The sequence below is a fragment of the Macrobrachium rosenbergii genome, chromosome 22, assembly GCF_040412425.1.
Source record: "Macrobrachium rosenbergii isolate ZJJX-2024 chromosome 22, ASM4041242v1, whole genome shotgun sequence".
In the NCBI taxonomy this organism is placed as follows: domain Eukaryota; kingdom Metazoa; phylum Arthropoda; class Malacostraca; order Decapoda; family Palaemonidae; genus Macrobrachium; species Macrobrachium rosenbergii.
The window spans coordinates 35586519-35594994 of record NC_089762.1 but is presented as its reverse complement, the minus strand read 5'-3'; the positions used below and the strand labels follow the sequence as shown (position 1 = coordinate 35594994).

Sequence of the window (8476 nt, the reverse complement as noted above, 5' to 3'; positions counted from 1 at the left end):
TATCTCACTTATTCCCTGCTTACCGTCCTTTTTTATTATATAATTACTCTTACGTAATAGCAGGTGAAGTGAAGCAGAAAATTTGATTTCTGTTACGGCTATCTTTATTGTTAATCCATGTAAAGCATATCTGCCCATTCTTTCCAGAAGGAAATATTAGGTCACACTTTGTCACTAGTGTAACAAAGAATGTGGATTTCATTATTCCTAAGAATTTTCTTTTTTTGTTTTTTCACAGCATGTATTGTGGATGAACCATTTCTTCCTCACTTCTGTCGGTAGTTTCAAAGTGACGTCAGCATACCTGCTCTCCATGGCCAGCAGTTGGACGTCATGAGGTACCTACAGGAAAAAATAGCAGGTATTTGTCACCTAGACACGTTACGAGACTTTGCCTCCATATCGTACCCCCTAAATTTTTTTTTCGAGCAAATGTTTCCACGAATTTTCATTGTGAAGTGATTTGCGTGTGTGTGTGTGTGTGTAATACGGTAAGTAGTGGTCAAAACTGAGGTAAACCAATGAATGGGGATAAAGTTTCTTGTTCTAGTAGGCTTACATTTGTGGCTGTGAGAAATATGCTGAGTTGTGAATAGGCTATTTATATCAGGTGTGCCTAACTAGCCTGCATCTCATACCTATGAAATAAAAACTCGAGTCTAAATGAGGTGGCTGTCCAGAACCTTATTCTACATTATCATCATATGGCTGACCACAGACTAATCAACATTAGCTGGAAAAGAGGGAAGTTTCTAGGTTAATTTTATAGTAGGCAAAGTAACTATCAGCCTAAAGGAATCATTCAGGGTGCATAGAACAGGCTTAGGTTTATTGTTAAGGTAGCCTATTTAGCAATTTTCTGGAGTGCAGTGGCAAAAACTCCGTTAAAGTTTAGGCAAGGTTGTTTTGGTAGGCACGTGGTATGATGCCCCCAAATAGTATATGTAACAAGCACTCCTTTTTGTTGCATTTTCTGGTACTTAACCCCAACCCTCCAAGACCCTCATAAATGCAGGCCATCTTTCATTTTCATTTATGTCAGGTCAACGCTGCCTTGAGCAGTTTCTGTACTAATCCAAGATTGGTTAGATAGGGTTTTTTGTAAGCTACAGTATAGGCCTAGGCTAGCTTTCACTTCAGCAGCCGAGGTAACCTAGGCAATTTTGGTCTCCAGTTTGTTAGCTGATTGTCACAGGCTACGGCTACTTCATATGTATTATACACTACTTGAGGTTAATGAATTACTTAAGGTTAATGAATTTGTACCGCAAGTTACATTATTCTTGTAGGGAACACTGATGGCAAGAAAGATCTTGTTTGTTAATTTTGGAAGTATGGAATTTTTTTTAAGGCCCTGCTGAATTTTCACCATGTTCAACAGTGGTCCTGATTGTGGTCTAGTATGAGTATCGGTCATGCATTAGTGGGTTTCTGAATTTGAACTCCAACACGGAAATATTTTAGCGAAATGGGAAACTGCAAATAAGGAATTTGTATTTTAACCTTTTTTAAGTCAGTACTTAGACTTTCAGTTGGACACCCTGACGTGAATATGCCAGTCTGCCCCAACCCTAACCTAACCTAGCCATACAATCATCTTAACCTAGCCAATGTAATCACACTTGAGTGAATAAAAGCTGTAGAATCCATGGAAGCTAGAGGGCAAAGAGACTCAGAAGCGTCAGAACTAGCAACAGCAGACTGTATGGCAAACTCTACCTCACACATGTTCTGTATGCTTTGAGAATGTTTAATCATTAAATGAAAATTAGAAATATTCCCATTTTGATATATTTGGTGTTTCAAGCCGTTACTGATAATGAAGAGTACAGATAAATTACTCTGGGCTAATATTTGTGATAGATACATAGGAAGGGTATCAAGAGCACTGATACATTTCAGTACCCAAGTGATAGTAAATAGGTTACAGTGTCATTGTGGATGTTTAATTAGGTTCAGGTTTTATCGGTTCAGTGTGATAATTAGCAAGATTTCACTTCCTTTGTAATTGTGTAAGTAGTATATGGCCCCCGATAACAGATCTGTTAAACTATAAATTGTGACAATAGGTAGCATGAAGTGTATATGGGTCAGTTTAGGAAGCTAAAATCTGTTGTATTTCATATTTGTGATATGCTGCTATGGCTTCCCAGTGACCGTTCAGACAGCTGATGACTTACCTTAAACAACTTAAGGTTTGCCTATGGCACTTTAAGCAGATCAGACATTGTGAGAGGAATGAAGTTCGAGTGGCACTTGTGATGATTTAATCTTTAAAATCAACTTAGCATTTTTTGTGACTGTAGCCAGGGGGTTTACTGCCCACCTGTAATCATTTAGGCTGCCAATAGCTTGTATTCAGTTGTTCAGGCAGGCAGTGTACAGATTACCTGCAACAATTTATAATATTATGACCACATATTTCAGGTGCTTACAACTGACCCATAACTTTTCATGAACTTGACATTTATTAGAGCCATGAGAGCTGGCATTTAAATGTTGACCCTCAGGAGTTTTGAGCCTAATTGTTTAGTTGGGAGTTTGTGGCTCAGATGTGAAGTGTTTAAATTTATGACTCAGATGGGGGATTTTGTGGAGTTTATTGCTTAATTTTTGGGTTCCAGAGAGCTTCTAGCCTAGTGGTAGAGTTTTAGGGGAGCTTATGGCCCAGTTGTTGATTTTTAGGGAGCTAACTGCATAAATGGAATTTTGGAAGCTTAAAATTCCATTGTGAAGTTCTGGGAGCTTATGGCTCACTTTAGGGTTCTGGGGAACTTACAGCTTCGTTGTAGAGTTCTGGGGAACTTCCAGCTCAAGTACAGAATTCGGGGAACTTCCAGCTCAAGTACAGAATTCTGGGGTGCTTATGGCTCAGTTATGAAATTCTTGGGACTTATAGCTCAGTTCTGGAATTCTGGGGAGCTTATTGCATAATGGTGGGTTTCTATAGGGCTTATGGCTCAATAGTTGAGTTATGGGGACCTTATGGCTCAATAGTGCAATTCTGTGAGACTTACACTAAAATGTGGAGTTCTGGAGAGCTTATAGCTCAATAGTGGAGTTCTGTGGGGCTTAGGCACAATAGGGGAGTTCTGGAGACCTTATGCTCAATAGTGTAGTTCTGTCGGACTTACGGCTAAAATGTGGAGTTGTGGGGGCTTACATCTCAGTTGTAGAATTTTGTTCGCTGAGGGCTGAATTGGTTAGTTCTTGGTACCCTGTGGCACATTTGTGGAGTTCTGGGTACCTTGTGGCTCAGTTGTGGAATTCTTGGCACCTTGCTGCTCATTGGTGGAGTTCTGGGTACCTTATGGCTCACTTGTGGAGTTCTGGGTAGCTTGTGGCCTATATTGAGGAGTTCTGGAGGAGACCATGGCTCAACTTTTGGGTTCTAATGGAGTTTAAGGTTCAACTTTGGAGTTCTGAGGAGCTTGCAGGGCAGTTGTGACCTTGAGCTAGACTCACTTGAACACAGCTAACAGATTATTGCTCACCCCAGACAATTTTGGATGGTTCCTATAACCACGTGAATTATATAGGCTGTGGAATTCTTGGCAGTCAAAGGATCACCATGTTGGGCAGGTACGCCCGTTCCTCAATTTTTGTAGTTTTTCTAAAAAATATACCCATAATCTTTGATTTCCTCTTTGATTTTTGGACGGAAAGAGAAAAGAAAATTTTTTTTTTACATGAACATGTAAAGTATATATAGTTGAGGTACATTTAATTTTACAGATAAAAGCCACTCCCACTAATTAGTACTACGGTTGCCTAAGGGTTGAGAGATCAAGGTGAAAGATATACGTAAAAGTAATTAGTGTACTGTTTTATATTTGTTTGGTTTTTTTATTCGCAACTTCAGTTTTCTCAAGTGTTGGATAATTATCGTTTAATTGGATGCAGTTTTTTTCAGTCGAAAAAAAATTTATGGGCAAACATTCGCTGTTTGTTATGGAGTGGGTGCCTTTTATTTGGCTAACTTTTTTTTTTTTTTTTTTTTGTAATGGTGAATCAAATGTATGACTGGTCACTTATTTCTATCGTCTGTATATACTGTACAATAATTTAGGATGATGATTAAGGCGTAATACCTCAGGACTCCGGCTTCTCTGCGGTCCTCAGCTGAAGATGAATAATAGGATATCAGTGACCAGAAACGTCCCTAGGCTAGGTAATCTTGGTCCTTGGTCAGCCATGCATTTCTATGCCTCTCACTTACTGAGATAACATCTTAATTAGTTTCTTTTTATGAAACTCGTTGCCATGGAATTGTGAATTGGTTTCTGGTCAAAGCATCTTCTTCGTCGTCTTCTTTGTTTAACGTGCTTTTTTCCATTTTTTATATGGGGTAAGCACGATGCCTTCTTTTGAAGGACTTTGATTTGGCATTGGTTAAATGGTAGATTTTATTGAGGTTGGCTTGTTCCTGAAAACAAATATTGCATGCATGCCTCATGCAAATCTGGGGCTTTCTTCCTATTTTGAATTTAGTGGAAAAATGGTTAAAGCATTATAAATTGGTTGGCTTGCAGTCTATGTAAAGCTTGTGTGCAGAAATTATTTAATAAAAGTACTTTATATGGCACTCTGGTTAGCTACAAAATTCATTCAGTAACTTATAATGTAATTTACACATCATATGGTCAGTGATGTAAGGTTTATCTAAGCTAATTTTTTTTTTCAGGTAACTGAACTTCAGAGGAAATAAACTTAATTCCACGACAGTCATGATTCAGAAAAGGAAACCAGTTGTGTCACCTGATAACTGTAGAACCTTGTGTTGGAAATCATATATCAGGTTCGTTCTAGTTTTGATTATATGCAAATTTTATATTTTTACAGAAACAGCCAAGTTTTAAGTATCTGCAGGTTAGTAAACAGTAACACCCAAATAATCACTTGAGATCATATGAAATTTAAGCTAAGCCATTTGCTATGCAGTTTTATTATGTATATTCAGTACAGTTTTCCAGTATTAAGTCTGTAGAAAGGTTAAATATTTTATAAGTCGCCAGTTTTTCACAGAAAAAGTTTCACATACTTGGTGTAGAATTTTACAAGGAATGTAAACTTGTCCTAATTTGTCTAGTTCATTCAAACTTCACAAATGAAAGTTATTTTATACGTTTTTGGACGTACATATTTTCAAGTCAACATACCCCATTCACAGACTGCCAGTTTTAAAACCGCTTCGTTCCCATGCCAAAATATTTATGCAATTTGGACATTCGTTGTGACCTTTCACCCATCTATAGAGAATGCAGCATTAATAATAACGCATTTTATATTAATGTCTAGATATCAGTCGATAGTGAATAATCAGTATTGGACACAGATCCTTCAAAATATTTGCTCGGGGAAATACTCCCTCTTTCTGTTCCTTATTGTGTTTGATAAAATTCATGCAGCGTTTGTCGCTATCTAACCAGATTTCCGTTAGTGTGTCAATCAGTGTGCTTACAATGTACTGTACCTTGGTATTTCAATATCTTGTTTATCACTGACTGAATGTGCAGGAGACTGCACTTTACTAAGCTGTCAGCCATGATCCACTGTATTCTTTAACGTTTCCCTTTTGTATTCTTGAGATATAATGTGCTTTATTTTGTTACAGAATGCGATTCCTGATGGGCAGTTTGAGATCTTGCCGATTCCAGCTGAAATTTTCTGCCCTCTAATGAAGACAAGGATACGAACATTTTCTGCTCTACGAAGGCGACCTTCAGCTAGTCATTTTCTGATGTAGCCGCAGTTGCCAACGTTTTACTGCCCGCCACCTCTTTCATTTTCTGAAGAAGAAAATGTATCAAGAGTGCCCAAATGATACGAACTAATTGGTAGAAAGATACCCAACCTTCACGGAGTGCAACTTTCTTTTACCAAGGCTTCAAACAAAGTTTACGTCTATCAGTGGTGATGAAACGATGACCAAAAGCACCTAGACCCCACGTTATTAGTTCTCATAAGGATGTTTTATCATATGAAAATAAGCTCATGTTAAGCATCAGCTTCATTCTAAACCTTCCCCCTATTGCTTTACGCGTCCAATATCAAAAGTGTGCACGCATTCGTATGGATAAGTAACCGTTTTACAAGACTATCTTTCATTTAACTATCATTCAAGACCCTTAGTCGGGCTGGTTAGAAAGGCTTCAAAATGGCGATGATCTGCCAAATCCCTATTAGGAAAGTCGGTAGATAGTGTCCCAAGTGTACGCTTTTCGACATTTTTCAGTATCTTGTGGTCAGTTACGACAACTTATGATACAGTGTCTAATTTTGCATTAGCCTTTTTGCTACAAAATTTGGCAATTTGTAACCCCCGTTGTCATAACTCTACACGATACTGAACAGTTCCGGAAAACGTCTTCTTGTGCCACTGTCTACTGACCTCTCTAAGAATGGTCTGGCAGATTGCGCCATTTTGAAGGTTGCTATCCAGTCCGACTCTGGGTCTTAATAGTAGTTACATGCAAGGTACCTATCTCTTCGAATATATACGCTTCAGATACTGGACACGTAAGGCAATAGAGAAAAGATTTTAGGATGTAGTTAGTGCTTGATATCTGCTTGTTTTTCTATGATATGCACCTCTTTGGGAACCATAAAGGTGTGTTCTAGGTGCTTTTGGTCACTGGTTTTGACCATTAATAGGTGAAAATTTGTTTCAAACCGTGGTAAAAGAGTTGTACTCCATGTTGGTTATGCATCTTTCCTTCTGGTTAGTTTATATTATTTGGAATCTTTTGATACATTTTTCTTCAGTAAAGGGTAGAGACGTCGGGCAGCAACGTGTTGGCAACTGCGTTTTACAAGAGAACATACTGATTCTGTGGAAAGACCACGCATGTATGGAAGAAACTGGAATCTTTGAGAATAAAACAAAGGCAAATCTCCGGAAACTCATTTATTCAACCTTAAGAAAATGTATAAAGGTGACTAATTTTTAAACAAAAAAATTATTTATAAATTATTTTTTTTATCACTTGGAGTCAATACTACAGCGACTCGAGAAGGCAAGCGAGTGTTCTCGGCATAAGGCAACCAGACAGGTGCCAACATCCATTTTGGAAAAGGGATCTAAGCTCGAAGTCGCGAATAGGAATCCAAGTCAAATACCTAATTGCTCAGAGGGGGGAGGAACCTTTCCCGTTCTTGTGGTACTCATCTCAAATATTCGTGTCTGCCCTGAAAATACTGAAGAACTATCCTGTTTTTGCTTACTTTTGGTGTACAAGGGTGGGCTTGCCTACAACTTAAAACACTTTGTTACTTCGCAAACTAAAGGTTGGTTGACAATAGTCAAACTATGTATTCCTCTCGTGCCTCTTGTACAGAAGTTCACAAAGTCCAATTCTGAAAATTTTTACTGACATAAAATGCCAAAATTGTTAAGATGAATAATTGCCTAAATTTTGCTGCATTATTTAAGAGACCTCTATATGGAATCCATTCATTACACGGAAAACAGCATGGCTGTAACCAATTTCCAGCTAAAATCGTTGTAACGGATTTTCATCAATGGTGCCTTAGCTCCTTTGTTCGAGGTCGTTAATAACCACTATCTGTTTAATACACGACATCTTTATCATACCGTGTATTATCCAAAAGTAAATGACATCAAAAACCTCAAATTAAAGCTTTAGCCATTACCACCACTGGTGAAACTTTACTAGCATTGCTTGAAATCGATTACAGTCATGATGTGCTTTCTGCAAGGTATAGTGCCTAAATAGAAGCTGAAATAAGGCAACAAAAATGACAATTATTCACTCTGCACAAATTTGACCTTTATCTCATTACAAAAGGACTTTATGACCCTCCTTTACAATAGTTATCGATGCTAGCAAAACCTCGACAGAAAACGAGACATTTGAGTTTTGTCTAGTTTACGCTCGTACATACGTTTTCTTTGGCATGGTGAAGTCAAAATTTTAATACTCCTTAACTGATCATGTTTCTTTAAACCATTTAACAGAAAAATCTTGCAACGAATTGCTAGTTTGTCTGGATCACTGAGAGTTCATAAAAGCTTTGAAAATATCTGAGTAGTATTTTGTCAAACTTTAATTCCACATATTCAACACATCCATTTCAGCTGCCCATATAGAAAAAGTCTTCCACCAGTTTAAGAGGTAACTAAGTTATATTATTGTTAGCAATTTAAACACCAGATACGTTCTGTACTTTTAAAAACATCTTGATAAAATGGTCTTAGATAGCTCAACAGCTAATTGATTCTAAAAATACTGCAAGCGTTTCTAAACTTTTGTGACAGTTTCTTCTGTCAAATTCATATTCAAAATCTACGGCATTGTAATCTTTAATACAGTTGTTTATATTCTTAAACTCTGGCCAGATCTGTCAAAAAGGATAACTATTGATATTACAAGGAACCTAAGAAAACAATATACATCTTATTCATGGTTACTCTAATCATGTTCTCGCAAAGGGCAATTCAAGCATTACAAAGGGT

At 37.6% G+C, this 8476-nt stretch overlaps 1 long non-coding RNA gene across 1 annotated transcript; it reads left to right on the top strand.

Annotated features, from left to right (window-relative positions):
- Window positions 1–360: 360 nt before the first annotated feature.
- On the top strand, window positions 361–6896 carry LOC136850389 (uncharacterized). The gene is made up of 3 exons (XR_010856615.1): window positions 361–491; window positions 4685–4798; window positions 5615–6896. It is a non-coding gene; the product is annotated as an uncharacterized lncRNA (long non-coding RNA).
- The last annotated feature ends 1580 nt before the right edge of the window (window positions 6897–8476 follow it).